The sequence below is a fragment of the Phyllostomus hastatus genome, unplaced genomic scaffold (genome assembly GCF_019186645.2).
Source record: "Phyllostomus hastatus isolate PE091 unplaced genomic scaffold, TTU_PhHast_1.1 phas_contig_449, whole genome shotgun sequence".
NCBI lineage: Eukaryota > Metazoa > Chordata > Mammalia > Chiroptera > Phyllostomidae > Phyllostomus > Phyllostomus hastatus.
The window spans coordinates 2,216,372-2,241,233 of record NW_025333882.1 but is presented as its reverse complement, the minus strand read 5'-3'; the positions used below and the strand labels follow the sequence as shown (position 1 = coordinate 2,241,233).

The 24,862-nt window shown below is 36.9% G+C and overlaps 1 protein-coding gene across 3 annotated transcripts in view; it reads left to right on the top strand.

Annotated features, from left to right (window-relative positions):
* Nucleotides 1-1,364: 1,364 nt before the first annotated feature.
* PCMTD1 (protein-L-isoaspartate (D-aspartate) O-methyltransferase domain containing 1) overlaps nt 1,365-24,862 on the top strand; it is an 84,758-nt gene continuing 61,260 nt past the window's right edge. The window contains exon 1 of one of the 3 annotated variants that reach the window (XM_045845031.1): nt 1,365-1,612. The gene's annotated coding sequence lies outside the window, so the exon portion shown is untranslated. The remainder of the gene's footprint in view (nt 1,613-24,862) is intronic. The other 2 variants (XM_045845030.1, XM_045845032.1) reach the window with 2 other exon arrangements.

Genomic DNA, 24,862 nt, shown 5'->3' with positions numbered 1-24,862 from the left:
TCACTTATTTTGCTTATGGTAAGATATTTTCATATGCTAAAATTTCTGCTTGGAATAATTGAAAGCTAGTCCTGTAAAACTGTTATATGACTGTATAACAGGGGTGCCCTGGGACCAGGCAGGGAGCCAAAGAATCCATGACCACCAGCTCTAATCCAGAAGGCAGGTGAATAGACATTTTACAGTTAACAACTAAATGTCCATTGGATATGCATTTATATTTTAAACCCAGATAAAATTCTTGAGTTGAATGGCACTCCACCTTAGCTGCAATTTTGTCTTGTTTGCAAATTATTTTGTTATTTCAGCTTTGACATTGCTTGCATGTTCTTTCATGGATATATTCAACACTTCCACATAATTAACTATGATGGGAATCTAACCTGGGCTTCAGGGATGTTGTAACCAATTCTAGTTTACCTTTTGTAACCTATAAACTCAGGTAGCTTACCATCACTGCTAACACATCTGAAAATCAAAACTGAATAGAATTCAAGTAATGCAACCCTACCAGTAGCTGGAGAAGCACACAGAAATAGTGAATAGAAAGCCCCAGAATACTAGCACAAAAATTACAGTAATTATGAGAACACACATTGTCTTTTATGTTTATTACGACTCACTCTTAAATATATGAACAGCTTGTTTACTGGCTAGGTTCACCGGGGCAACAATTTCTCAGCTCTCCTGACCCTTTGTCTCTTTCTCTCTTCTCAATTTTCTATCCCTGTTCCTCAAAAACCTTTCCTTCTGGTCTTGGTCTATGAGATGTTTACTGAAGCCAAGAGAAACTTCCTTGGTACACCATTTTCACCAGTCATAAGTACTCAATTTGTGGATGAACAAGTATTTGCTGTGGGACCAACAAGCCCAAATCTCGAGTTAGGCCGAGAACGTGGGCTCAGAGAGCAGATATTCAGGAAGGCAGCTCAAAAGCTAAGGCCACGGAGGAAAACGCGCGGGCCCGGCGGCGAAAGCATTAACTGTGGTGGAGAAAATCGCTCGATACGAATTTGAGAAAAATCCTTGGCTTTTCACGTAAATTGGTGAGCAGTCTTCATAACTGCCTCCATAGAGTTAATCCGCAGGAAAGGACCCTCGAAGCTGCTCCAACACCGAGGCCACGTTCAGGAGCGCAGCAAAAATGACCTCTCCAAGGCAAGGACTCCACCCCCACCTCTCGCCTCTGCCATCGTGGGTGCCAGCTGGCCGTATTGCAGAGAACTTACAAACTCAGGGAAGAGGACACAGAGCGTAAGTTCCAGCTCTCGCGGGGTCCCCAACGATCCCTATCAAGACCTCGCGTTGTTTGGTGCTATGGGCGGAGCTATTCTAGAGTGGGCGGAGCTGGAATGGGGCGTCCCCAGGCCTTGTTGACTTCGGTGTCCTCTCTGAGCAGCCAGAGCGGCACGTTTCTTCGCGCATGCCCAGGTCTCCCACGGCTCCTCTGTCCGGGTCTGTCGGGCTTCTTCTGCTCTTGATCCTGGCGCCGCCCCTCAACCCGGCTGCGTGTCTGTGGAGGTGTTGTGGCGGTGGAGGCAGTTAGCTCACCAAGTCGTAGTGGCTGACCCTGTGCTCTGCTGCTGCTGGCTGTATTACCCCCACTGCACAGGTAACACCGCCGCCCGTGGGCTCGGGGTCATGAGGTTTGGCTTCTCTCAAGTGCTCCGGTGGGGTGGGCTGCGGGGTGTTGGAGAGAGTTCGGAGGCAGGAGAGTTGCGGGGGTACCGTCGAGAGAGTCTTGGGGTTCGAAGGGGCTGGGAGGTCAGGGGTGTGGGGGTGGGACGGTCCTGTGGCTCTGACTGGCTTCGGAGGAGGCTCCTTGTTGCTGCGGTTCTCACACACCCGCGGGCCCTTTAGGGCCTTTTCAGAGCCACCCTGTGACTCACTGTTGTTTTGATTTTGAAGGGAGAGAATCCAGTCTACGTAGGCTCGTAGGTTCGGGGAAGCCTTGAGGGGCTGGAGCTGAGAAGGCATTTAGAGCAGGCACCGGCGTTTTCTTACTTTCTGTTTTGTTTGTTTGCTAGAGCGTTTACTACTGTTTAAGTATGGTGCTGGTCCTTAGGGTATTTCGAACACAGGCATAGAGAGGATACGCGAGTAGAAAAGCCAGAGGGAGTAATTTTGCAAATCTAATACATATTGTAACTTGTAGTATTGTTCTTGTATGTCCTTGTTTTAAAGTTAAGAAATCATAACTATATTTTAAAAACAATTTAGAAGAATTTGGATACAAAGGAGAAAGTGTGGTTTTACCAGTATTTATTTTCGCCCAATTATTATTATTGTTCTTTAAATTACAGAGATCTGTGTGTGTGTGTTTTTTTTAAGAAAAAAAACTTAAGCAGCCTAACAATGAAGACATCGCTTCCACCTTTTACTGAGGATAACCGGTCTTCAAGTGTACCGTTTAGCCATTCAGGATTTTTCTGTGTACATAATGTTTTACAAGCAAAATTGAGAACATGTATAGTATGTGGTTTTTATTAGCCAACAGTATTCGCAGATATTCTTCCATTTTTATTACGTAACTTCGTTCTTTTGAAAAGCTGCGTAAGTATGTATTTTTTTTAATTGCTGGACATTGTCTCCAATTTTTCTCTAATATTTTAACTTTTAAGTAGCTTTGGAAGAGGGCTACAAACCAGTGTTTTGAAACATAATGTGGTAAAACTTTCAGAATGTCTAAGGCCAGATAGAGATACTATTGTACATATTAGGCAAGTTGAGTAATATGTTGCCACAGAGCTTAATGGTAGTTTATGTGAGGCTTGGATGACTTTGTTGAGCAGGTTACTAAAATAGTTTACCTTTTGTTTTTAAGTATATTTTTCAAAGTAAATTTAAGTCTCATATGGTCAGTTGAAAACAGATTTAATTCCTTAAACATGAACTGGCTCATTTGTGAAGGAAGAGGTAAAGTGGAAGGCCAGAGAAGTTTGTTATTTCACGCAAGTTAAAAAGAAACTCAGAAAACAGCCAGGGATTAAATATTTTTATAGTAAACCTCAGGGAGTAAGCTGTAAATGGAAGAATGATAACTACACTGCTTACTATTAAATAGATAGAAAGCTAGAACTCCCTATTACATTTTGTATTTCTCTGTGCAAAAGAGCTGGAGGTTCTTTGTTAATTGAATCATAGAATTGTATTTATTAAAAATGTACTCTGTGTTCATCTTGGTACTAGTTTCCAGGGAAAACATAGAACTGAGTAAGATCATCACGTAGAACAGTCTTGTTCTAAACATGTATAGCCTGAACTCTTAGGCTGATTTGTGTAGCATTTTATTATTTGGGAAACTTTTTAAAAGGAATCAAAAACATCCATGGAATTTTAGTTATTGTTGCTGGTAATGTGCTTTTCCTTTTATATTTTCACAACATCGTAGGGGATATTCTCCCTATTCTACAGATTAATTAACTGAGGTTCTGAGAGATTAAACTGCTCAAGATTCCATTGCCTTTTTAATGGTGGTGACTGCACTACATTGAGGCATACTTAATCCTGTGTTCTGCTCCGCCATGCTGTTTCCCATTAATGAAGACTACCTTAGAAAGTTTCTTGTTTTTGGTTGGAAATGATCCTTACTAAATAGAGACATGAATATAATCATACACATTGAAAAAGAATCCAAAGGATAGTGTGAAACTCAAATAATCCTTTTAGATGAGGTTTCTGGTGGTGTATTACTAAAATATTAAATTCCTTGAGCTGATGCCATCAACCAAGAAGATGGAGGATTGTGTTACTTTAGTCACTCTGCTTTAGAATTGCCTTTTGTTGTTAGTCTCTTTGATAAACTAAGAGGTCTTCATTTTGTTATCCTGAATCAATAGATTCAAAATTAAACTGTTTACTTTGCAAATTTAATAATTCTTTCCCCATTTCCTTGTTCATATTAATGACCTTAAATATTTTCTGAGGCTAAAAATCAAAGACGATATTTACTTTTCCACTCTCCCTTTTTCTCAGAAATAGTTTTTTGTCATTTATTTCATTGTGGTACCTGATTCTCCTTCCTCTTCTCCATTTTCCCATCAACTAAGTACTTTTAATCTCTTTGCCTCAGTTGCCATTAACAGGAGACATCCCTAATTTCTAGGATTTCCTATTCATCACGCATACTGTTATCAAATTAATTGTTCTAAATGCAACTTTGATCATGTTCTCCCTGCCAAACAGAAACCAACAAAACAGAAAAACTCCAACACTAATTGTTTCTTATGACAGCCATTTTCTTTAATGCTTTGTTCTCATAATAATTTGGTCCTCATAATAATTTGATGTTGTAAATACCGTTATCCCACTTTACAGGGAAAAATTAAGACTTCATGAGCATAAAGACATTGCTGATAGGTACAAGAGGTGGCAAGTGAATTCCAAGCATGTCTTAACTTCCAACTGTGTTCTTGACCATTGTACTTGCACTGGGTAGCTTCACATCTGCTGTGGAATAAAGTCCTTGTTCCTCAGTGTTGACTTTCAAAACAGCATAATTTGGCCCCAGCACTCCTTTTCAAATTTCTTTCTTATTTTATTCAAACTTAAGTTTACATATGTAAAGAGCTAGCTTCTGTTTCATATTTTCTTAGAGCTCTCTCTTCTGTTTCCTCTTGTGTAGTTTAACCTCTTGATAACTTTCTACTCTGGATTTGTTTTTGAGAGCTTCTAACAGTAGTAATTGAATTATAAAATGCTTGAAAACAGAAACCATGTCTTACTGTTCTTGTATCTCCCAGTGGATGCTCAGGAAATATATGTGAACAAATATGAAAATAATCACTGGTCAACTGCCCCTTTAATGGCATTTAAGTAGTATTTGATTTTAGTTGCTAGATGACACACACAATTGTTTGTTGGTGTTTTTAATTGTGTATATATGTAACAAAATTGGATTTTTTTGTTGTAGGTTATCAGATGAGTTCTTTATTTTGAGAATGATTACTAAGTAATTATAAGTTTATTTAAAAATTCAGTTTTATTTTTCTATATGCATATCTTGAGTTATTATATATAAGCATTTTTAATATGAATGTTTGACATTGAATTCTTTTCCAATGCTGTTGAGCTAGACACATTTTTACATGAACTACAGTATTGTCATAAGCCCTCTGGCCTCAGTTTCTTCTGTGCTTATATGAACTTTAAAGAATAAAAGTATGCCTATACTGCAGTGTCATTTTATTCTTTTTGGTGATATCAGGAAGCTCCAACTATATGGTCACCCATAAAGCCCTCATACAGATTACATGTAACTCTGCTTCCTAAAGATTCATGTGAAATTTTGGACTTATTTGAATCTATAAAAGTTAATAGTTACCCTACAGAAGCTACAATTATGTATTTCTCTTATATCTGCCTTTGCAGCTTGTATTCTGTTACAGTTTAGCCACTTAAAATTCTTGCTTTATTAAATAAAAATATAATCCTTGCTGTTAGGAATTGGAAATGTAGGGTATCTTGGTGATGAGGGCGACATTGGAGGTTTCTTTTTGTAATGTTAAATGCATGATTATAAAGGAGTGAGATTGATTCTCAAACTAATGAATTTGTCCATTTGCTCTTAACTTTATAAAGTATTAAAGTAATCATATACTTCTGAACATAAAAGTTTTAAGCAAGTTTAAAATAATTCATTGGTTTTTATAATTGGTAATATTTTAAAAACAGGTAATGAGGTTAAAGTGGTACAAAATGTTTTATAAACTGAAAATGTCTCCTCCTTAGTCTCCCACTTTCTTCACGGAGATGTAGCCATTCATCTCTGGAGTGATAGAAAAGAAACTATTTATTTGTATACAAGTAAATATTAATAAGTATCCTTTTTATACTTATGTAAAGTTGAAGTACACTGCAAACAGTTTTTCACTTGCATTTGTCACTCACTGTGTCTGTAATATTCCATATGAGATAAAGAAATTCATTGTTTAAAAAAATTTTGTAGCCTCAAAGTATCGGCTATATATATTATTATATATTATATATTACATATTATATATTTATTATATATTATACACTATACATTATACATTATATATCTACCATATATAATATATTTAACCATATTCTCTGTTGGTGGTCATTTAGATTGTTTCCAGTTTTTTTTTTTTTTTTACAATTATATCCATTGAGGCAACACTATGAAGGTAGAGAAATAAAAAGTAGATCTTTCCTTGTAAAGGAAAATAAAATTTAAAGCAGAAATGGATATTTCTTGGTGGGGAATGGAATGAATTCCTTTTCTGGCCTGATGATTAACGGGAAGTGAACAAAGAGAGGAATGGAAGATGCTTGCTAGAATCCATAGTTGGCAGTTGAATTGGAAGAGTAGGGGGATGGCCATGTGGTTGGTAATATCTCCTGTAACTAGTCATCTGTTCTGGGCAAGGGTCAGGCCCGCATGTGTTTAGACGTTCTGTGCTTAGAAGGGATACTAGTTATCTGGAAATTGGTCTTTGGGACTATAGTCTATAATATAATAGTATAATTATTTAGGAAATCTTTTCAAAGGAGGAACTAAGATCCCTAAGTATCATCTAGAAAAAAATGTCATGACCTACAATTTAATATATTTTCTGTTAATTAATTTTTATAGTATATGTTCAAAAGATATGATTTAAACTATGAAATAAATGAAACTAAGCAAAGTCTTCCTTTGGCAGACCTCCCCCATCCATATCTGTTCCTCATGGTTTTCTTGGTTAACGGTTTTTTAACAATGTCCTTTCAGACTTTTATACAAGAACAACAATAATATATGGTAAAGATGATAAAAGAATTTTATGCAGTGGGTAGGTGATGATGGGATACAAGGCAGATAGTGAATGCTCTTTGATTCCTTCAGACCAGAGTGCTCCAAACAGAGTATTGTGTGAAGTGTAACAACTACTTAGGTTCTGGACCTGGTCTGTCAGGTTACTCTTAGCAAGTCATTTCAGATTCCCCAAGCTATGCTTTTTTAAAAGTAGTTCTATAGTGATGTATTATGTTATCTTTGTCATTTTTCAGTCAGTCAGTCCTTTATATGGGATTTGGATTTTTTTTTGATAGGCATCAAAACATAATTTTTAGATATTTGATAGCCATGTCATTTCTTTTTATGGTGGTACTGTATATGCTGCTTAGGTCCATGTAGTGTAGGTATTTTCTTACACTGGCTTATTGGTACTGACTCGCTTCTGAACACCTATGATTCACTTTTGGTCATTTATACAGACTTTACTAGTTACTGTAGAAGTAATAAGTAAAAGGTTATTTGTTTTTGCTTCTTTCCACATGCAATAACAGTAGAAATTCATTGTAGAAAAACTAGAAAATATGGATGATGAAGAAACAGTATCAGGAATGTTATCACCAAGGGGTGCTATTGGGTTAGCCAAAACGTCCATTATGTTTTTTTCTGTAAAATCAGACAAATGTTTCATTTTCACCAATAACTTGATTGATTCGGGTATTTTTGAGTATGTCAGCTATTTCCTAAATTGGCTTCTAGTGGGTAGAAGCCAGGGGTGCTGCTACCCACAGCAAATAAGACAGTCCCACAGCAAATAATTATTTGTCCAGAATATCAGTAGTACCAAGAAACTTTGAAAAACCACTTTTGACATGTTTGATCAGTCACAGCACCTTCTTCATACACTGCACAATTTTTTTTGCATTTCAGTTGTTTTTACCTTTCTTGAAATAAAGCATAATACACTGAAAATGCTTTATTTTCTTCCATCTTTAATATTAAAATGACTGTACAAAACTTTACTGGTTTTGATGTTTCTTTTTTTAAATGCATGCTAACATGACAGCTGGCACAATACAGTCTAACAAAATTATTTCCAATAAAGTTAAAGGCAACTAAGCACTACTGCAGCTATTATACAGCTAAAAAGTGACAGAGTTCTTGGCCAACCCAATATATACTCTAGTTAATTCTGAGAGGTTTCTGTGTTAATGAGAACACCTGCTAGAAAAGGCTAGCTATATAAATCCTATTGCCGTATAAGGCAAATGGATTTGGTAATAGAGGCATGGAAAATGTGAGTGCTTGAGTTTTCTCTGACCTGGCTACTTTGCTAGGTAACCAAGGCCCTACCATAGTAGGGCCTCTGTCTAGTGTGTCAGGTGACTCGGGCACATGTACAGCCAGGCGCTTAATGATTGAGCTGGTGGTGTTGGGAGCTACAAGAATGTTGGTGCATGGATCGGTTAGGGCATCACTCCTTGCTCCTGGATTTATAGTTTAGAGCTTTTGTTCCTGATTATCATTGTATTTTTGTAGTCCATCTTTAAAATATTGACCTTAAGGTTGTTAGAAATGTTTAGGAATGCCATAGCTTAGCAAATAAATGTTACAGGGTGCAGCCAGGAGGGGGGACCCCAAATAGGCATTTGAAATGGGGTCCAGAACTCAAGGAGTCCAGGAGATTTTAAGGTGTCTTCACCCCTTCAACCCACAGGTGTGAGTTGGGGGAAGGGGCACACAGAGCAAGAACATGCAGGGCAGCTTTGCAGCTAATCCATGGAATGGTCATTTAACATACCTATAGCCTTTGGCTGGTCACTTAGATATGCTAAATAGCCATGGCCAGGCTCAAGGCCAGGGGGATGGAAAGGGACCTCCCCCTAAGATGTGACTGGGGGGCAGGTCCCCCGAGTTACAGCGCCTGCATGGGAGCTCAGAGAAGATGGGCTCCATGACATGATGTCACACCTGCCCAGACCCACGATGGTGACCAGAAAAGCTGGAGAAGACAGCAGATTGAGGGCAAGTGTGCCCGAGTGTAGGAGGAGTCAGAAATGGGGCTGCAGAGGAAGATTGGGGCGGGGATTTAAACCCAGACACGACAGCCATTGAGGGGAGAACCACGCGGCCTTGACAGAGTGGGGACTCTCCCTTCCCACAGCTTTGTAGAGGGGGAGAAGCACACAGTTTTGGCCCTGGGAGAGAGGACCACGTGCCTTTGCCAGAGTGGGGACCCCCGCAGCTTTAGAAGGGGGAACCGCCACCTGGTTTTAGCAGAGATCCTGGCGACACAGCTCAGGGTGCTGGGAACCCAGGGAGGTCTCCCAGTCGAGATGGAGTACTAACTGGGAATAACCAGAGGACTGCCTGAGCCATGGACTTCTATTTCCTTTCCTGAGATATGGTACTCTGGACTGGGCAAAGGGGGAAGGAAGGAAGGACTGTGTGTGTTTGTGGGTGTTTTAAGGGACTCTAAGATTTTGATGAAGACATTAGGTCACTTCTTTAAGTTTGTATAGCATTAAATAAACATTTCCTTTCCTTTTCACAAATCTCTGGCATTGAGAGACGTCTTTCCTCTGGCGGTGGACATAACGGACCTGGGGGCTTCTTTTAGTAATAGTATATCGTCCTAGGCCCCCCTTGTTTGTTCTGTAACATAAACACAAATCAATTTTTGGTTTACAGTATTTAGAAAGATGGTTTATTTTACCCCTGTGACTCCTATATGTTCTCCTACTCTGTTCTTCTGTTTTATCATAGTCTCTTGATGACTAGAGTGGACTTTCAAATTCTTGGTCACCTTGATACTCAAATATAAGAGCAAATCTTGGATTGCATGATGGTAGTCATTATAATTTTAGTTTTACTACCTGGCAGTGGTCTGTAGTGACTTTAACATGTATTGTAAATTTCTTCCTAAAATAATTACTTGAAGTAGTTCTAAACCATTTTAATGGACTTGGCTTTTTTTTTTTCCTGCAAATAGAATGAGTTGAATCCTTCATTTGTGAACCACAGAAATTAGAAATGGAAAAAGAAAGGTTTTCAGGTTTTTCTATAGTGATTTATATAAATATGTATTGTAACCACTCATGAAATTGATTTGGTTTTAAAGAAAAGAGAGGGAAATCACTGTGGACTTGTGGTTGTTTATGGCAAAACAAACAAACTCTATAAGTTTTCTTTTTTTTCTTGTTAAGAACCTGTTCAATTATCGCTATTTTAATAATCCCTGGTTTTATCGTATCTTGATAAGAAAATGAATGCAGTTCACACTAATAATTTATATATATATATATATATGTATATGGATCTACCCACATTTATATACATATATATATATGGACATCTGCAATGCACAGCTCTGGAAGGCTGTGTTTACATTGAATACAATATAATTGGCATTCCCTATACTGCTGCAGGAAAACTAACACTGTTTGTGTAAATGGTGCTTCCTGGAATTGTGCAATATGAAATACTAATACCTCTAGTTGCTTCAACATTTTCTTAGAGCTTTCCATTTAATCTTCACAATCTTGTCAAAGAGGCAGGTAAATACCATTATTTCCATTTTATAGATGCATGAACTAACTCAAAATTACATCCATTTCCTAAATCAGCTTTCTTTTCTGTAAAATGATTTATAGTGTTAAAGAACACATGGTTTGGTGTGAGATAGGCCTAGAACTTAACCTTAGTTCTGCCTCCTAAGCAAGTTATTTAATCTCTTCCCTTAATTTCCCATCCTTGTAAATAACACTGTTAGAATTTTGTTAAGATTCAATTAATGTATTTAACACAGGCTAGAGATTTATGTGCATTAAGTACTCAACAGATGATAGTTGCACTAATAATAAAGGCAATATTATTTTGTGAGTCAACACTTGGCAGAGAGTGAGGGGCCTAATACAGTCTTGCCATCAATATAGTAGGCAGGGAGAACCAGGATTAAAAAAAATAATAGCAAGGACAATGGTTGCAATATAGTCAAGGACAGGCTGTGGAAGTATGTTAGGCCCAACATAGTTGTATGTAAAATAAACTAGATTTGAATTGTGGTCACACAATAAGAAATGAGAAATTACTGCATTGAAAGGGAAAGACAAAATTCTAAACTGTGGAAGATTTATACTGAAGCCATTGCCCCGGACATGTTCCTGACACACCGTTATCACTAATGTTCCTCATAATGATTTGGAACCACCAAGAAATGGTTGAATTATACTGGACATTATCTAAGACAAAAACTGTTACACTATAGAAAGACTTTCATTAGTTTGTTTTTAACTTTAGAAACAGAGATCTCTTTCTGGATATCTGTAACATTGTTTTTACTCTTTATAGTGCTAGATAAACAACATTTTACTAAACTTGAATATGCACATTATTTCATTTGATTCTTAAAGCTGAGGTATGGTTAATAGTAAGGTTAATGGCTTGTAGTGAGGTTAATGGCCACTGTTAAGGGCCAGTTCTGACCTCCATAATATGTGTGATTCTTGGCCTTTTCTCACTTAGCTCAAAGTTTATTAACAAAGTCCAATATCTTCTTTCTTTCTTTTATATCTGTTAGTGCCATCTCTTGTGTAGAGCATTATTCAAATCAAATTCTGCTCCTAGGTTCTTAATATTCTTCTGGCTAGTGTGTCTTTCCATTCATTTTTAGTGATACACGAAAAGCGTTTACCTGCAGGGTTGTCTATTTTCAAAACAGACTCTTGAGGCCATCCTGGAAGCGTACTCCATTAAAGTTTGGACAACTCTGAATCTGCTACAGATATCAAAATAAGGAAACTTCTGGACTATCATGTACAGAATTTTACTGATGCTGAATTGAATTTTGTAAATACTGAGAATAAACTGTGTAGTAGCTTTCCACTACCCTAAAAGTAAGGTCGGGAATTAAGCAGGACTGAGCCCTAAGCATTTTTAACCTTGATGTTTATATTTAGGCCATTGTGATCTTTTACTTCTTTACTGTATCTTGGATGAGAAATAGGAGAGAAGGGATTGATTTGGGCCACAAATTAACACATTTAATTTGAATTTATTTGATTCCACATGGAGCAGCATTTTACTAGGGAATAAAGTGTGGGCAGTGTAGTAGACAAATAATGCCCCACCCAAAGATGTTTATGTTTTAATTTCTGGAACCTGTGAATATTTTGCCTTATATACCAGGAAGAAATTAAGGTTGCTAATCAGCTGACTTTAAGATAGGAAGCCTCCTGGATTATCCCGATGAGCTCAGTGTAATCACAAGTTTCCTTAAAAGTGGAAAGAGAACTCAGCTGGATGTTGCTGGCTGTGAAAATGTTGGAGTGGGTCATGAACCAAAGAAAGATGGACACTAGATGCTCCAAAATGCAAGAGAACAACCCCCACCCAAGCCTCCAGAAAGGAACTCAGATCTGTCTGTACCTTAATCTTAGCCTAGTGAGACTTGTAGTAGACTTCTGATCTTCAGAACTGTATAATTATAAACTTCTGTGGTTTTGAGCCATTAACAATTATATCAATTTATTATGGCAATGATAGAAAACTAATATAGTTAAGTGTATTGTGACCATTTGATTGCTTAGGGAAATGATTGCTAAGCAACCCCTTGACCCAACAAAATAATATTAAGGTGACATTTACAAAATTGATAAAATTAGTGATACTAAGCTTAAAAAGGGGTGGCCATGAACCCTGCCAGGTAGAATTTCCTCTCCTTTTTTGCAGCATCCTCAAGGTATCTTTAAATTTTGGAGGCTTCTTATTTCATAATAAAAGTGGTGTGTAGTAGGCAGATGAATCCAAATGGTATGAAACAGGGGTGTCAAAGTTATTTTCACCAGGGGCCATATCAGCCTTGCAGTTGCCTTCAGAGGGCTGAATGTAATTTTAGGACTGTATAAATGTAACTACTCCTTAACAGTTAAGCGAGAGTTTGGCACTGCCACCAGGTAGAAACCAGGTGCTGGGATGTATAAAACAAAGGTGGAGGGTCAGATTCAGCCTGTGGGCCTTGAGTTTGCCATCTGTGGTAAAAGGAATGCTATGGAAATTCGAAGAACCACAGATATGAATACCATCATGAAGTTTGTTATAGTTATAATGGCCTAGTTAAAATTGATAAGGATAGTGACAGAATGGGATTTTTCACTAAGAGGAAGGGAAATAATTATAGAGACTAGCTAATTTGAAAAGTGGGGGGCTATGTAGAAGGTTTTGGTTTCAGACATACTACATTTGAAGTGGTTTTGGTAACCTCCTCCCCTGTGAAATTAGTCTGGAAATTTACTAAATGCCCTGGAAATTTTATACGAAAGGGGAATGATTTTGAATCAGATCAGGAGAAAGGACAAATACACCTGCCCTAAAGTCTCTGAGGCAATTTGTTGGAGGAAAATGTGGGGAAGCTTTGCCCGCAGAACCCCCCCATCCACAACAGATGAGAATAAGTCTACCAAGACATGATCTGCTTGGGGAGAAGAGGTGGCCAATCTCTCAAAGGAGAAGGGACTTGAGCCTCTTCCTCAGTGGGCTTTTATTGGGTTCAACTTGCACAGGAATACACGTAAAGCTCATCAATCATTGTCAGGCAGTAAGGATACTGTGCATAACATACAGAGAACTATGAAGGCTTATTCTGAGTCAGGGTCAGTTAGCTGAAGGGCTATAAAACTTTGGGAAACAAACTCATTTCATGTTTAGACCCTTATCAGAAAATTGAGGGCATTCTTAGCAAAGCAGGTTTCACAGGATTTCATGTATTCTTTCTTAGGCCTGATTGCCCCAGGGAACTGCCTGTTCTTGCCCAGGGCTGTACCACCCTCCTGCATTGTTTCAGGCTTAAATCAGGCAGGGTTAAGTAAGGCAGCCAAGAGATTAGGATACTTCTTGCAGACAGAATGAGGACTCAGGCTGTGTCCAAGCCAAGTGGCGAGGGTCCATCACCCCCTTTTTCTGTAGCCCCTCAAGTCCTTCCTTGAGGGCCCCTTCGTGACCATGCTTGTCTTAGGTTGTCCCTCCCTTGAGGAATCTTACCTGTCATTGGTTAACTGGTCATCCACCTGGGGCCAAGCAGGGTAAAGTAAAGGGGGCAGGGGTGGTGCCCCTGCCAGGGAGATAAGCTTTATCTCCTTAGTGGCTTAGGGTTCCCAAAGTCTCTCACTCAGCTTTAGCCATGGGGGTTACAGCTTCTGAAACCAGGCAGGGCGGTTCCCAACAGGAAAGCAGGGACAAAATTAAGAGCTATTTAAATTGCTTTTCTGGCAAAGGGAAGTTGTTGAAGTCCTTGTGCATTTGGTACATGGAGTCTTTGGGGAAAGAATCCTGTACTTGAAGTTGTACATTAACCTTTGTTCTCAGGAAAGGAAGACTATCCCTGTGCATTCACTCTAAACCCAAAAATTAATTTCCACTCTAGACTCACAAGCTATAAAACAAACACACACAAAAGAGTCCCTGGCTGGTGTGACTCAGTGGATTGAGTACTGGCTTGGGAACCAAAGGGTTGCCGGTTTGTTTCCCAGTTGAGCTGTGCATGCCTGGGTTGCAGACCAGGTCCCCAGTAGGGAGATGTACTCTAGGGTCAACCACACATTGATTGATGTTTCTCTCCCTCTCTTTCTCCATCCCTTTCCCTTTTTCTAAAAATAAATAGGTAAAATCTTTTAAAAAATATTTGGAGAAATTACAGTTTAAGTATTGGATAAGATATTACTAAAAATTGCTATCTTTGAAAGTTTTTTTGTTTCTATAAAACACATATTCCTCTCCCCAACCCACATTAAAATAAAACAAATGCCTTATAGAAACTTAAGGCTGTCTTTCTGGTAATTACAACTGTTTTTTGGTGTTTCGTGTATTTCATTTTAATACAGTAGCAAAGTCGGTCATTTACTGTTGCTTTCTTCCAGGATTGTTTTCTGAAAGAGTGGTATAACAAGCTTATTGAATTCTTTATTGCTTGTGTATATATTTAGTTTTTCCTTTGTGTTCTAACAGGGCTAGAATGGCTGTATTCCAACAAATGTTTTTTGATGGTCTTTTTCTTCTTTCAATTTGAGATTCCGCAAACAAGAAAAAGTAACCCTTACTCTTACTTGTTTCTGCCATTTGTTTAAAGAATTTGCTGTTTCCCTGGTCCTTGATAATGTAGGATTCTATTTTTAGCCTGCCTACCATGCCTACATCAAATTTAACTTGTTTTTCAGTGGTTTTATTTTGTTCTTTTTCAAGCTTGCTAATAATCATGGAAGGGGAAAGGAGGCACCAGAAAGATCATGTGCTTCAGTTAGCAAGCGTGTGTTTAAGCTGACTTCCAGTAGATGAGGCCACTAAAGCATTCTTCTGCCTGAAAGTTTGACTGTGATGGATTTCCTGAACAGGACTTTAAATGGCCAAATTGGCAACTGCTGCCCTTAGTACTTAGTTGGTATTAGCTATCCACATTTCCTCTGATCAGGATGGACAGTTCTCATAACAAAAGCTAGTGACAAGTATTTAACATTTTGCTGAGAAACTGAGATGAAATAAACCCAAATACTTAGAAGTTAAAAATAAAGGAGGGGTGTGTGTTTGTAGGACATAGCAGGCTAAGTCAAATCCAGGGTATTGTGAATATTTTGGCTGGCAAAGTATAAGGATCATTGTATTCTCAGTTCATTTTATAGCCTAACTGCTTGTCCTTCAATCCCCAATTGATGTGAGGATAGTCTTTTTTAGCTTTCAAGATTGTATTACTCTAGTCCAAACAGGAAAGAGAAATCATACAGTAATTTGAACAAGGAAAGTTTACAGAATTAACAAAAATAGTATTGGCTAATAAGTAAAGAGATCTCTAAAGAGATCTCTAAAAATAGATGTAAGGAGCAGCCAGTTCCTCTAGCTCTATAAGCGAGCACCCAAGGAAGAGGCCCATCCAAGGCTGAGATCCAGACCTTGTCGAGAGGGTGTGTGGCTCATTGGATGGCTGTGAACTTGCTGTGGTGCCTCCTTGATGGAATTCCCCAGAAATCTGCTCTCTTGGGGACCAGGGAAAGATGTTCGTAGAGGTTTCACCACAGGCTCTCTTCCACAAATTGCCCAAGGGAGGGCGCTCTGGGAGCCTAGTGCTAGGGAACCCCGTGCTCTGTAGGAACCTGCCCAAACATTGCAGCCCTCTAGGAATCAAAGCCCTTTGCTCCTGAAGTGTCTCTTTGGCACCATTTGTTCACACTCGTGGAACATTTACTGATCAGTTGGAATTGATAAAGGAAGTGGAATTTTTTTTCATTGAATAAATGTGACCTATAGCATTGTGTAAATGTAAGGTCTGTAATGCATTATTTGGATACATTTATACATTGTAACATTTGCCTTTGTAATGATACTTACTATATAATTATAGTACAGTATTGCCTATATTCATTATAGTGTATATCAGAGTTCTATTGCTTGTTTCCTACTTGTTGCAAGTTCGTACCCTTAAAATGAATCTAATTCCCCCACCCCCTATTCCCTGGTAACCACTTTTTTACTCTCTGGAAGTAGAATATTTCTGATTTGTAGTTAATCTCCGGTAGAATCAGTGTAACATACTGCTGCTATGTGCTTTTCTTAAAACATCTCCATTGGTTTTGCTCCTTTTGTCATTCAGAAACTTTTTTTTAGCTGAAAAGATAGATTCCTTTTGACTTAGAGGCTAGTTCCGACTTTTGTGTTTTGTTTCTAGTCAGCTATTTCTTGCTTGCCTCTTGTATTTTCTTACATTTAGTCAATATGAAGTCATAGTCCCTGCCCCAAGTATTTGAGGATTGCTTTTTAATACACTGACTGAGATTAGTGGCTCTGTCTACAATTTTAGGAGATACTTTACTCTTCCCTGTTTTATTTTAACAATAGAAGGATTTTGTTGTTTTAAAAACAGCAGATAGTTATTTTATCTCAGAAAGGGTCACTTTTTGATCTTTTATAATGTGTTGGAAAGAAACATAACTAAGACACTCACTGGAGCCTTGAATTGTGTCAGTGTGACCTTGAACAAGTAGTTATGCCCTTTGGATGGCAGTGTCAACTAGGTAATTCCAGGTAATTTTTTTTTCTTTAGAACTTTATTATTTTTCTAATTGGCTTTTCACAGGTATTAAAGTGCTGTATTCTGTTTGTGTTTATATGCACAGGAAACAATATGGATTGTGCCTTTGCTGTAGTGGATACACACTTTTAAAGTTCTGGAATGAGATTTCAGATGTCAACAATATAGTTTATTTCTGACTTGGCCTCATTTTTTCACTGTTGCCACAGTACTGCAACTGGAATTAAGATGCCCAGAAAAGCTCTTGTAGTCTGTAGATCAAGGGAATGATTTAGAAAATGTATACACGCCTACTTTGCTTTCTTATGTTGACTTTCTGAACCCATTTTTAAATCCCTTGAGCATTTTACCATCCTTTGTGTACCTCCTTATACTTAGAATATTTGCAAAACTGTTTTAAAATATTTGCTCTTCTGTGAAATTTACTGTGGCTTAATATTGCATTAATAATCACAAGAGAGTCTGTTGAATTTCTTTTCTCTCCCTGTGTTTGTATGTCTGTCTGTCTGGGTGTTCCTGTCTCTCTGTTTATCTATCAATCCCCTGTTTTTTTTGTATGTATCTAATTTTCTTCCTAATAGTAATCTCCTCACTTCCCATCAGGAAGACACTGAAGAATCAACTCTACCTTTATTGGGGACTATGGCATCTCTACTGCTGTCTTCTCTGCCTCCCAACTTAACCATAGTGACATTAATTTAAACCATTGAAAATTCCATGTAAGTTTTAATATTATGTGATAATACATTTTGGTATCACAGGTTTATCGCTCTTTGTTACAGTTCTTGGTATTTACTTTTATTTTGAGGTGTTTACCTTGCCCTCCTTTTTTTAAAAGTATAGATTACCAACTAACTTGTAAGCTCCTTAAAAGTCTTAAAAAGTCTTAAGACTTTTGTCTCTTCTTCAAAGAAATATTCCCCAAAGCAGGCTATCTTAATATGCTGTAGAGTATATAAAGTGTCTAGTGCATAGCTGCATTTGCTTTTTCCCCCATATCTTAAATAACTGGGAACCTAAACTAAATTATTCATTAGTGGGGCATCTTGAAGTATCTCTTCTTTATTACAGGCATACCAGCCTCATAGGCAAAACAATTAGCCTATGGGTTCTGTGTAACTTAAGTACTAATCTCACTCTTTCATTTGGATTAAATGAATTTTATGCCAAAGACTTAACTCGTTCATTCAGCCTCTCTTTCATCATTTACTGATTGCTTTCTGGATGTTAGGCCCTCCACTAAGTGGTTGAAATAAACAGGTATTCACTTGTTTATATAAATCATTCTCTTGAAGAGTCCACAGTCAAGTGTGTGGGAAACAGAATAATAACCTGTGGATAGGTGATACAGAGATATATCTAAGGTGTTTTGAGATCACTGTTATGTGTTCCTGAAAATTTATAGGTAGGAGCCCTAACTCCGAATGTAGCTGGTTTTGGCAGTGGGGCTTCTAGGGGAGTAATTAAGGTAAAGTGTGATCAAAAGAGTGGGGCTTCGATTCATTGGTGTCTTTGTTAGAGACACCAGAGAATTCTCTCTCTGCACACACTGAAAAAAGGCTGTGTGAAGAGGACACAGTGAGAAGGTGGCCATCTACAAGGTAGGAAGAGCATCCTCACCAGAAATTGAACGTGCTGGCACCTTGATTTTGAATTTCCAACCTCTAGAACTGTGAGAAAATAAATTCTGTTGTTTAAGCCATCTGGTCTGTGGTATTTTGATATGGCATCCTGAGCTGACTAAGATAAGCACCTAAATGTTCTGGAGGTAGTCTAAAAGATTTCTGGGACAAGGTGCTTCCTTCCCTTAGAATGATAGATAATTGTAAAACACTTGGTTGAGTGGTAGGCTTCTAATGTATCTAGTTATTTTAATAGTTAGTAAAGTACTTAAATTCTGTTGGGATGGCCAAAATGTGTGTGGGTTTTTTCCATAAAATAAAAGATTTTTTATTTTCACCAGTAACTTTATTGAATTGAATATTTTCAGTATGTTGGCTATTTCTCCTGCATGGTATAACATTGATTGTTGTCAATTAATATTTTGATTTGCTTGCTGACAACTTGAACTGGTATGTGTGACTGTGGAGCATCATCCAGCAAGAAATCTCCAGTGTGAAACTTTGCAAACCACTTTTGACATGTTCGATCAGTCGCAGCACCTTCTTCATACACTGCACAAATCTTTATTTGTGTTTCAGTTGCATTTTTACCTTTCTTGAAATAATAAAGCATAACATGCTGAAAATGTTGCTTATTTTCTTCCATCTTCAATATTAAAATGGCTACACAAAAATTTCACCAATTTTGGTAAGTTTTTTAAAATGCACACTGATAAACAGTTAATCACAACAGTCTAACAAAATTGTTTCTAATGAAGTTAAAGACAACTAAGTGCTACCAGAACCATCTTATGGAAAAAACTAAATGAACTTTTTGGCCAACCCAATAATAAAGTAGACAAAACCAGGTCTGTCATTCCAGAGGTTAACTCATACACTCTGCCTGTGGAGTCATGTACAAATGCAGCCATATTTGTAATACTGTTATCAAGTGGGTGGGGTTATTATCCTGACAATCTGGGAAGTTGAGGCTTTTGTCTCATGACATTTTTCTGTGGAATATGAAATGCAGCTATTTGTTAAATGAAGAAGATCCATCTTGAAAGGATAGTGGCCGTGGTAATGAGTTAGCCATTACATAGGTATTGCTGGGTGCTACTGAAATTCCAGTTGAGATCGAGGAACATGAATCTTTAGTGGTGCCAGTCCAGGTAGTGGATTTATTTCCTCGGTAACACTGCACAGTATAAAACACTTCCTTCTGTAGAGCAGGAAGATTCTTGGATTGGTCAAGGTCAGGAGTTTGCAGGGGAGTGAGGCAGAAAGTTAGAATGAGGTGTTGAGAATAATGGAGAGTTAGTGAAAGAAGCCATGTTCATGGGCTCTATTTGCTTTGGGAAGAAAGTGGTACAGGTAGGTGTCAGCAAGTTAAGGCCCATGTTCCAAACCTGGCCTACTGTTTATTTTTGCATAGCCTACAAACTAAGAATGGTGTTTATATTTTTAAGTGGTTGGAACAAAAACTAAAAGGAAGAGTAATATATTATGATGTGAAAATTATATGTAATTCAGGTTTTAGTGTCCATAAATAAAAAAAAAAAATTGTAATACAGCTATACTCTTTTACATGTTTGTGGCTGCTTTTGCTTTCACAGGTACAGAGTTCAGTAATTGTAACAGAAATATGGCCTGCAAATCCTAAAATATTTACTGCTTGTCCTTATACAAAGAAAGATTGCTGGAGACCTAGTAACACTGAAGATTAAATGTAGTGGTAGAAAAAGAATGAGCAAGTTAGATGTAAGATGTGATTGTAGAACAAAATAAGTATTTAGAAGTTGGACAGTTGGGTAAGCAATTCTCAGAATTTAAGGAGTTGCAGTTATTAATTTTTGAAGCTTGAATAGTTGTTGAAGAAGCCTAGGATGATGCTAGGAGTTGGGAAGCAGAAAAGACTATAGTTGAGGTGCCAGAGTCCCCTTTTAAAAATGGAGGAGCTAAAAAAACAAAAAACAAACAAACAAACAAACAAACAAAATGCCCTGGCTGGCGTAGCTCAGTGGATTGAGTGTGGGCCGAGAAACCAAGTGTCGCAGGTTCAATTCCCAGTCAGGGTGCATGCCTGGGTTGCAGGCCATGACCCCCAGCTACTGCACATTGATGTTTCTCTCTCTCTCGCTTTCTCCCTCCCTTCCCTCTCTAAAAATTAGTATATAAAATCTTTAAAAAATTGGAGGAGCTGATATTTGAATTTCCTCAGTATGGGGGCTGGGGAGATTTTTGTTGATTGATAGGTAAAATGCAATAAGAAATAATGTAAAACATGTTTTCCTACATCTTTTCCAAATAGTTTTTTTTTAAATTATCAACCTTTTAGGGCTTCATAAACAAGAAAAAGTATGTACGTATATGTGTTTTCTATAACTACTTTCTTGTATAAATGTACATATGTGTATATGTATTTGTGTACATGTTGATTTTTCTCTTTACCCAAATCACGAGTTCACATGGATTCCTCCAGTTCCATCTAATATCACAAGATATTTATTTTTCTGAATTCTTTCCCTAATCTTTACATGCATTGGTTTCCTTTAGAAGCACCATGAAGCTCTTGAGATCTCATGGAAAATTTCCACATAAAATCCAAAGTATTTTACATGTATTACCTATTATTATCAGTTACAGATTTTTACACATTTGATAAATATGTCTTGAAATGGGAATGTGAGAGGATTAAGTAGGTTTGCATTAAATAATGGAAACAAGTAACAGGGACTATTATAGGGTATTTATATATATTATATACTTTTGATACTAATCCTGTAAGGTAGTTATTATATTAATACCATTTTTACCATGTAGCAGCTGAGGCCTAGAGAGGTGAATTATGTTTCCTGAGGTCACATAGTAGGAAGTTGTACAATTAGGATTCCATTCTAGAACCCACAGCAGTCCTTTAAGTATATTTCTGTTTATGTTGAAAGAACATTTTCTGTTAGAATATGACTCATAATGAACCTAAAACTTTATATAAAATTATAATTTGATTTACTAATATTCAGTTTATAAATGATCCTTCTAAGAATAGAAAATGAGTAAGTAAAATTAAATTATAGTGTATTGATACAAATTCTGTTGACTTCTGACCAAAATTTTACATTGCTGAATGTTTATATTGTGACTCACCATCATAATTTATGTTGGATTTAGTCTAGATATATTTAATACATTGTTACATAATTTATGACTGGAGATTGATAATTCATGAACTTTCCAGTGAAGAAAGTGAATAACAAGAATAAAAATAAAATAGTCAAATAGGAAAACTATGATTTTAGCTATCTAACTTTTAAGTATTATGTTTAATGTATGGTAATAGTTCAATTATTGGTATTTTTTCTTACAGTCTCCACAAGCTGTCATAAATTAGGTTACAGTACTAATATTTACTATCTCTAAAATGTTGAAATTAAAAAATTTAATTAAACATGTTCACTTATTTTAAGAAATCTAAACAAAATAGTAGATTAGGTCTTTTGCAATTATATTCATATGTTTTAATGTTGGAATAGAATTTCTTTTGTTCAAAATTATTATATGACTTGCAAAACTTGGGTTGCTTTCCAACTTGTATGATCTTGGCTAGACAAGGCAAGTGCTGGGGCCCAGTTCTTTATCCATGAAATGGAGTGAACTCTTCTGCAATTCTTAGCTCATGAAGAAAGCTTTTTAAATTGAGTTTATCTTATGGATATGGTCTCTAAATTCTGCGTGCTTTTCATTGTTCTTGAGTCATAAATAAGTGATCTGTTTTTATTTATTGAATTATCAGATAAGTCTTTGTGCAGAAACACTTTAAAATTAAAAGTCCAAACATTCAAATATTTAGCTAATTCTAATTACTTTGAGTAACTTTTGGTTCGCAGGCAAGCGCTCAATCCACTGAGCCACACCAGCCAGGACTGACTTTGAGTAACTTTTGTTGAGAGAATATTCATTAGTTTAAAGTGTACTGTTGTTAGTAAACATAATTTTACTTATGCAGTTCAGCTATAATTTGAAGACCAATCTAATTTACATGAAATAATTCCTTATGTTACTGAAGATCTTTAGTCCTATGAATTTATTTAGCCAAATTCAAAGTAATTTTTAAACATGTGTCTGAAAATACACTAACCATTTAAGAGACTAATTTCCTTGAATAAAGACTGTGTGAACTAAAGCCATCTATTGGCATTCTCTCCTCAATGTGCCTGTGCCCTACTCCCTGCTGGGCCAGTGGTGAAGTTGTTAAATGCAGGCTGGAGGGAGGTTCTGAGCTATAGTTTAAAAAGCTTTCACATTTTGGTTATTCAATTCATGCTGTTTTCACCAAATGAGTTTTATTGACTCAAGGAACCATTGATGATAAATCATGTCAACTTAAGCCACCCAGTACTTACTTTAGAACCTATAGTATTATGATGATCTTATGGTGACAGATCATTTTTAAGGATTTCTTAAATTTTCTTTGGCTCATGAGTAAAATAAGGATAAAAATTATTTGTCCTAGTAAATGAAATGAAACTGTAGTATCAGTGTGTGTGTATACATGCACACACATGCATTTCTCAGGGATCTCAGAGGTAAAATTCTAGTTGTTGTATTTTCTTATTTCTGATAATGTGAATACTAGTTGTAGTGCATGACAGAAGATCTCTGAATAAGTTCACAATAGCTCAGTGTTATAGTGGAAATGTAGAACAAATAATTTACTGTTTCTTAATCTTTTTCTTCATTTGTGTGGTGCAGGAAATACCACCTGTCCTGTGTAAGTACCCTAGGTTAATTATGAAATTATATGAGATTGTATTGAAGCACTTGGAAAAATTAGGATTGATATGTAACTAGTTATTTTATGCAGCTTTTTACTAGTGTCTGTCCATAGATAAAATGATTTTTATTTTTGTATAATATATATGCTTATATTTTCTGAAAGTTTCTAAAGGTGCCCTCAGATTAATATGACTTAGTGACCCTTTTGGGTGAGAAAAAAAACAAAGTTAGAAAACATAACAACTTGCTCAAAATTACATAGTGTGACAAGGCCAATCTTTGCATTTTAAAATGGTGATAGATAGGAAGAAAATTATTGATGTGAGCTCATGTTTTCATTTACTTTATGACATACTGGGGGAAGAGAACAAATCATCTGAACTGAGGAGTAGCTTCTAAATTGTGTGATTTTGCTTTGGAATATTTTACAATTTTTATTTAAATATTGTTCTGTGTGAGTTCATAATTTTTCAAATAAAATAAGCCCCACTTTGAAAGCCTGACCCAGGAGGAACTGCAAATATGTTCAGTTTTTTCTCATGTTTCCCGGTTGACCTCTTTATGTCCTAAGAATGTTGTCACTTAACAGATGAAGCCAAAAATCTCAGCAGCTATTTTAGTGTTTAGGTTCAGACTTTTCATGAGTGAGAGGAGGTAAGCAGCTTTCCTATTTTATAGGCTTTTCTAGGCTGTGACTTTTACGAAAACATTTTTTTTTTAAATGTGTTAAGGATGGTTAGTATAGCACTTCTTATATTTCTTGGAAAGTTAATAGATGTTTAGCAGGAATCCTGTTTGAGGATTAATTTTGTAAGCTCAAAGATATAGGAACTTTGTATATTGAGGGCATTTATAGTATATTGTTGGGGTTGGGTTTAGGAATACCCATGCTTGCACACTCCCTGTGTAGTGAGATACAAGTTTAAAGAGGTCATATGTTTAGATCTTTGAATAAAGAAGAGGAGAGACTTTTGAGAAGTAACTGAAATCTTATAAACTTTCAAAATAAAACTTCAAATTGATTTGCTTCATATCTTGTTCTTTTAAAAATTTTTATATTCCTTTATCTCCTTATATTCTATACTTTGAACTCACATAGAACTACCACCCACTGGGTCTCCATCTTTGAGTTCATGCTGTTCTTCACTGCTCCAGGTGAGGAGACTAGGAAAGTGAAAAGGATGAGGGGGAAGGTACAGAGGGAAAAAAAGGCATACGGAGCAACACTGGAATAGTAGAATTGAGAATATAACTGAAAAGTCTGCATCTGTGAATATAGGCATCTTAAAACTTACAATCTACCAAAATATGTAACCAAAATAGAACTTTCTTTTGTTACTTTAAATTACATGTAGTAGTGAATTGAAAGTTTAGGGGAGGAGACAATCTTGAATTATTTTGAGACAGTGGTTTTATTGCAGAATGGACCCAGGATGGGAGTGAACGATATACTGTTACCGAATGGACCCCCCTTTCTGCTCCCAGGGTCCTCCCCCTCCATCCCCCCATACTAGGTTTGCCTTGCCCACCACCAGGGAATGACACCTCCCAGTGCCTGAGATTGGTGAAAAGGAAAGGAATTATTTATTCAAAAAGTTATACAGACTTAGAGTAATGACTTAATGTCTTCATTAAAATACTAAAGTCTTTTAGAATGACCAGAAACTCACACAGTCC